The sequence below is a fragment of the Oncorhynchus masou genome, chromosome 6 (assembly GCF_036934945.1).
Source record: "Oncorhynchus masou masou isolate Uvic2021 chromosome 6, UVic_Omas_1.1, whole genome shotgun sequence".
Taxonomy (NCBI): domain Eukaryota; kingdom Metazoa; phylum Chordata; class Actinopteri; order Salmoniformes; family Salmonidae; genus Oncorhynchus; species Oncorhynchus masou.
Genome location: NC_088217.1, coordinates 25,194,603 through 25,202,327, shown reverse-complemented (window position 1 = coordinate 25,202,327; position 7,725 = coordinate 25,194,603).

Below are 7,725 nucleotides of genomic sequence, written 5' to 3'. Positions count from 1 at the left end.
TCGGGATAGAAAGAGGAGTGGGAGTCTCCGGGTGCACAACTGAGCAAGAGGACAAGTACATTAGTGTCTAGTTTGAGAGACAGACGCCTCAGTCCTCAACTGTCAGTTTCATTAAATAGTACCCACAAAACACCAGTCTCAATGACCCACCAATCCTGAAGAAGTTTTAAATATCCATATTTAAAGCCAGTGCAATGGCAAATTTTACAAATGGTGGGCATTCATAAAATTCCATTGCTGTCCAACATGGTAGGCTACACCCCAGACTTATTTTGGACATGTTTTTTTGGTCCTGTCTGGACATCTTTTTTGTTGTTGTGTTTTTCAAAATGGTAGGTTTACCACATACACTATGTATACACAAAAGTATGTGGACACCCATTCAAATTAGTGAATTTGGCTATTTCAGCCACATCTGTTGCTGACAGGTGTATAAAATATGAGCACTTAGCCATGCAATCTCCATAGCAAAAACCTTGCAGTGAATTTCAATGTGGTACCGTCATAGGATACCACCTTTCCAACAAGTCAGTTCATCAAATGTCTGCCCTGCTAGAGCTGCCCCAGTCAACAAAGGCTCAGCCCCAAAGTGACAGGCCACACTAGCTCAGCGAAAGGCATCACCGAGTCTTGAGGAAATTGTCTGTAACGCTCACTCCACAGTTCCAAACTGCTTATGGAAGCAATGTCAACACAATAACTGTTTGACGAGCTTCATGAAATGGGGTCCATGGCTGAGCAGCCACCAAGTGGTGTAAAGCTCACCGCCATTGGACTCTGGACCAATGGAAACGTATTCTCTGGAGGGGTGAATCACGCTTCACCAGCTGGCAGTACAACGGACTAATCTAGCTTTGGCGGGGTCTTGTGTAGGGCGGCAGAAAGTTAAGGACGGCCCTGTTCCCCCTTAGTTAACACTATCAACGTTCCCTTTGCTGTGGGAATTGTGATCGAATCAATGCAATATTATACACTTTCAATGCAACATTGTTTGCAAAATGAACGAGATTTTGTTATAGGCAGAAAGCATCGGAGTAGGATTCTATTGCACGACTCAGCCCGTACTATACACAGACCGGTGCGGCATAACCAATCAGAGCTCCAGTAGGCCTATATGCAAATAGACCATTGCCATATATGGATCTGTGCCATTCACTTTGAACTGGACTGTGTTTACAGCGTGAGTGGTTCTGAGTAGATGCATTTGTCTTGAGATCAAAGCGAGAGCTGCATGTAGCCACCTGTGTACATTTGTTCATATCCTTTGCTAGTTAGTGAGTTATTGGTCTAGTTATAGATCATTTATAGTCACTAATGGGGGAGTAATTTCTTCCTACAAAACATGTACATTTCTAGACATCTTTGAAAAGGGAGTTGGAAAATTGCTTTTTTGTCTTAAAGGGGCAGTGTTACGGTCTTGAGCTAAGTAGCCAATAGGCAGAAGGTATCATCATTTGTCTGATTCTCTATAATAATGGTATGGGAATAATAATGCATTTTATTTTGTAAAGTGTTTTTTTGTTGTCAACAACATTTTCAGTCATTTCCCTGTCTGAAGGACAAAGTCTGAAGGACAAGTGGATGAACAGGTTAATGTCAAACCGTGCATGTTTTTTTCAAAAGTCTCATGGAGTCTCATGGAATGTACGTAGTCCTATATTGAACACCACACATTGGCTTCTACTGTAGGCTGAATAATGAACACCATTGTTTTTGATGGTATGTCTCTCTGGTAGGTCTACATTATGATCAAATAGCCACAGTTTGCAGACAGCAGACTTGAAATTTGCTCAGTGACAATTTTTTTTGAGGGAACATTGAGGCCTGCCCATGTGTCTCTCCTCAATTGGAAAGCCTGCTCACTGATGTCAATACCAAAGCTGATCATTGTGACTTGATTGAATTGGAATGATGTGACTAAAAGTAATAATGATGATAGTGAGAGGCCAGTATACTCTAACAATTTAATCATAGGCTATTGTCACTTTGTGTCTTTAAGCTCACAATGTTTCCATTTCTATAGTCATGTGACAAAGTAATTTTTATTTGAAACGTCCAAATGTCGGCCTTTTGCCAGAAAAAAATTTTCAGCATGAAAACCGATAAAAATTTGGTATGCTATACTGCCCTACCAAGCAAAAAGGCAGTAATTGCACATTTGGTTGAAAATAAGTGATCCATTTTTGCTACATTAAATACATGCTCATGTATACATTGAGTGTGCGAGGGGGACTTTGTGCCGCGTAGTAGCTTCCACAAAAAGTATAGGTGGCAGGGAAGTCAGGCGCAGGAGAGTCAAAATGGAGTGTAAATGGAGTCGTTTAATAAATGTCCACAGAACATGCTCCATAACACTAAATGTACAGACATGAACAAACATGGGTACGAGGACCCGTCGCGCACCAACACAACAAATAAACACTGACAATAAAACAATCTCTGACAAAGACATGAGGGGAAACAGAGGGTTAAATACACAACAGATAATGAATGGGATTGAAAACAGGTGTGTGGGAAGACAAAACCAATGGAAAATGAAAAAATGGATCAATGATGGCTAGAAGACCGGTGACGTCGAACGCCGAGCACCGCCCGAACAAGGAAAGGCAACAACTTCGGCAGAAGTCGTGACACACACACACACACACACACACACACACACACACACACACACACACACACACACACACACACACACACACACACACACACACACACACACACACACACACACACACTTGGTTTCATCAGACCAGAGAATCTTGTTTCTGAGAGTCCTTTAGATGCCTTTTGGCAAACTCCAAGTGAGCTGTTATGTGCCTTTTACTGAGGAGTGGCTTCTGTCTTGTCACTCTACTAAAAAGGGCTGATTGGTGGAATGCTGCAGAGATGGTTGTCCTTCTGGAAGGTTCTCCCATCTCCACAGAGGAACTCTGGAGCACTGTCAGAGTGACCATCGGGTTCTGGGTCACCTCCCCGACCACGGCCCTTTTCCCTCGATTGCTCAGTTTGGCTAGGCAGCCAGCTCTAGGAAATCTTGGTGGTTCCAAACTTCTTCTATTTAAGAATGATGGATGCCACTGTGTTCTTGGGGATGTTCAATGCTGCAGAATTTTGTTGGTACCCTTCCCCAGATCTGTGCCTCGACACAATCCTGTCTCGGAGCTCTATGGACAATTCCTTCGACCTCATAGCTTTCATGCACTGTCAACTGTGGGGCCTTATATAGATAAGTGTGTGCCTTTCCATGTCCAATCAATTGAATTGACCACATGTAGACCAATCAAGTTGTAGAAACATCAAGGATGATCAATGGAAACAGGATGCACGTTAGCTCAATTTCGAGTTTCAAAGAGTCTGAACGCTTATGTAAATGAGGTCTTTTTTTTATTATACATTTTCAAAAAAATCTTAACCTGTTTTCACTTTGTCATTATGGGGTATGATGTGTAGATTGACGAGGAAAATATTTATTTAATCCATTTTAGAATAAGGCTGTAATGTAACAAAATGTGGAAAAAGTCAAAGGATCTGTATACTTTTGGAATGCACTGTATATGGGTCAAACTGCTCCATTTCCATATTATTTATGAATCTGTGGGTCAATCTAAGTAACATATTTAAAAAATCCCCATCAAAATCTGTCACTTTCAGGTAGACATATCTGTTTTTTGCATGGGTTACATCTCAATCCACCACATCCGCCTATGTCTGCCTTCCACATCTGCAGTGGAAATGGCCGAGCTACAGCGATGTTTGTCAGACCATGAGACATCCCAAAAATCGGTCTTCTCACGAAAACTGCTCCATACTCCACATTATTTATAAAGGTTGTAAATGGGTTAGTTTTACCATATTTTGGTGGGGGAGTTGAAAGGTCTGTGATGAAACGTCACAACCTGTTAACTTTGATATCGTCATTCTTGTTATTCAAGTTTCCTACTTGGAACTCCTAGTGTTTTTCCCCCCCAACTCGGGAACTCGGATCTCCATTCAAAGGCATCATTACTTTCTACAGTTTGCCTGTCAATCAAGTGTGGGGTTGTTAGGGAAGGGGACGGAATGTTTGTGAATCACAGTTAGTTGGGTTTCAGATTTATCAATCACTGTGGGTGGGATTTGCAGGGAAGGGGGATGTTTGTGAGAAGCTTTGTTGAGAGGCTTTGTTGACAGGTAAAACAGTTCGAACTAGTAGGGTTTACTAAAACCAGGATGGCCACAATGGCAGTTGAGATTCAACCTGAACAACACCTGCATCAAAATATTTTGAGATATATGTTTACTCTATGCAGACCAGGAAATTCAGAGGGGACCAATTTGTCAACGTTTTAGCGCTATCCCAACAAACCAATAGCATTCTCAGGACATTGGCTAACATTCCAATTAGGGTCTAGCTAGAGTTAGAATGATAACACCCCAAAAACATTATTTGAATGTTTCTAAGAAAATGTTTGCGAGTAAATATCGGGGGAACCCTCTGACATTCACGAAAATGTAGCAACTACCACGGAACATAAGTTTCTTATTTTTTGAAAAATGAATGACAGGTCGCCACAGGAGGCTATGCTTGGTATTTAATCAAACAAAATGGGGAAAAACATTAGTGTTTTATGTTTTTAATTGCAAAGTATACAGGCACCAAAAAGCACATCTTGTTGCATGCGCATATGGACGGCGTAAATCACGGCTGGGTAGGCTGCGTTTCTGCTGTCAAAATTCATGACTGACCAACTGCGTTACCGCTAAAACCAGCTTTTGGTTGGTCTTAAATACCCCTACCAGTGCTACCTGAAATTAGCACTTTGGATAATGTTTTTAAGGATACACCTAAAAAAATCACCATGCCTCTCATCTGAGCATAATCATGATAAATGTTAGACAGGTAAATTGATGAACCTGGCGTTTGGGCTGGAAAATGCCATTGTGACAGTTTTTACATGACGAAATTGCAAACTAACGTGCGTTTGACACTAGTCAAAAATAGAGCCCTAAATGCATAAACAATTGAGTATGTATCTTAGTCTCATCCCTGTGGTGCTTTGGATTATTTCCAGCGATAGACCTCCAAAAGGTCCCCGTTTCGATTCCCGCTTGGGGCTATCAACAAAAAAGGTAAAAATATGTTTGCAAAATATTAATCTACTAAAATGTAATGAGATTACAAAAAATGTTGTGTATTTCAACATCAACTGTTGTACAACAAAATCCCTCAACTGAAAGATGGCACTAATACATAACAGAACCCTCAATGGACTGTTCAACTTATTTGTATCATTATATGAACATAGGACTAACTTTCTAACAACATTGAGGGAATGCTTGTAAAATCTACATATAATATTTTGAGAACCTATAAAGCAGAGGTGTCAAACTCATTCCATGGAGTGCCTAGTATCTACAGGCTTTTATTTTTTCCTTTTGATTAAGCCATAGAAAACCAGGTGTGGGGAGTTCATTACTAATTAGTGACCTTTATTCATTATTTAAGTGGCAGCTGCCACTTCATTAGAGCCGTTAGATGCCGTTTTCATAGTATACTGTGTTTTTAAGGGTGACAATTTTAGTACTCATCGCTGCATTCTCTACCAGAAAGTTGGTTGGCCCTCTTCGATGTCACGTTAGTTATTACATTGCTAGGTTTTCATTTATGAAGCCCTTTTATAAAAAGTCCTACTGTACCTAACGTCACCCAGAATAGGGATGGCTAACTCTGTAAATTCCTTTGGTCTCTGAGTTAACTAAAAGCTGATTTACCTTTCTTGCTCCTTATTTGTGGAACAAGTTTCAACATGTCCTTAACTTTGATGTTCTGGTGCCTCAAGGGCAATTCAGAAATTTGATTGAGGACCTTATTACTGTTGAATGTGTTTGTTTATTATGACAGTGTTTTTCTATCTGCTTGCATTTTGTATTTATATTTTGTGTGAATTGTCTGTAATTCAGGTATCATCTGTAAAAGAGACCTTGGTCTCAGTATGACTCTGATAAAATAAAGGTTAAAAAAGTGTAAGTACAAGGGAAGAGTGAAAACCCGCAGAAACTTTGCCCTCTTGGAATGAGTTTGACACCTGTGCTTTAAAGAATATATAAAATGTATTTGAACATTCTTGTAACAGAAGGGGAATGTTTTGTGCACTCTGATAGAAACATTATATGAATGTCAGAACAATAGGACAGATGTTGTGTTTTGGGAACCTCTCTTGTAATGTCCCCACATGGTTCTCACAACCTAATGAAATGTTTTGGGAACTTTTAAGAACACAAATATGGTTGTGTTCTGTTAACATTTTTGCCACATCAGAGGAATGTTTTGTGTACCCGAATACAAAAAAATGGTTTAATCATCAGCACAACTGGACACATTGTGTTATTAGAACCTTTGGGGGGAATGTTTTTACACCTTTAATACAACTAAAGGAAATGTTTTGTGAACATTCACAGAACCCGTTTTGGTTTGCTGGGTGGGCTTTTTAAATCCATTGTATTCTTCACAAAATGAAAACACTGTAAGAGTACATTTCCTCAGAAATGTGTCACCTGAACATGCAGAGCTGATGTGGTGGGTCAGTAACCCTGTGATCGTAATAATCTCCTTAGGCCCACAACATGCTACACAACAATGTTACCGAGGAACAATATACAAGTGTGTGGGTTGGGGGCCGGCTGCTATCTTATTTCATGACCTCAATAAAAGCACCACCACCTCTCTCAACACATCCATCTAGCTCACTTGATCTCCTGCTCGCTCTCACTTACTAACTCAAGTTGTATTGGAAAATTTGAGAAATCTTCAAACAAACACTTGACGGTTTACTTATCTGCTGCATGAGGTACAGTATGTGCTTTTACTTTGACATTTTGAAATGTGCAGTTTCTCATCAGTCAAACTGTCACCTGTGAGATAAATAGGTTGGCATTATTAAAGGCTTTATTTTAAAGATGTAATGCCATCATCAGATTAACTAAAACATTTTAAGTTGGATGAACTCTAATAGATGTTTTGCTAAAATATGGAATTTTGGGTTATTTACAGATGGCAGTTATATTTTTTTATTTGGTTGAAACAAGTATTTTAATATTTTACCTAGAGTCCCCCTTGACTCCTTTCCAGTTTCAGTTACGATCCAATGAATGGACAAGTTAGTGGATTCTTTCAAATCTGTTATGACATACTAACTAACTATATAGATCAGTTAAACAGGTAAAACAATCTCACTAATGGTTAGAACAAGTCAACTTACTGTTTTGCTAGATCTGGTTTAAAGCATAATTTTTCAGCCTCTGAAATAAATGTTTTAGTTGTAAACTGGCCCCTGACAAGTAAATGGACTGAAATAAAGTCAAAACTCTTTGCCGAAAAGGCACACAGGGTAATATGTTAAGTTGCACTATCAGCTAATTACACTGTGCTAACAAAGCAAACTGAAGTTTACTCAATATTGCTTTTCAAATTCAAGTACATTGAAAGAAAAAAAACATTGGTTTTGCGGAGTATTCCAGCTCAACATTTTCACAATTTTAAGTCCAGCCAACTTGGATATTTAAGCAACATATTTTTATTTACAGTGTAGTAATCATGCTTTAGGTATTCACCACAATGTTCAGACATTAAAACAAAAGCCTTATTTTCAACATAATATATAATATATATAATAATAATAATATATTACAAAAGTAGTGCTTCAAAACAATAACTTTGGTATAGTATGCAACATGTCAGGACAC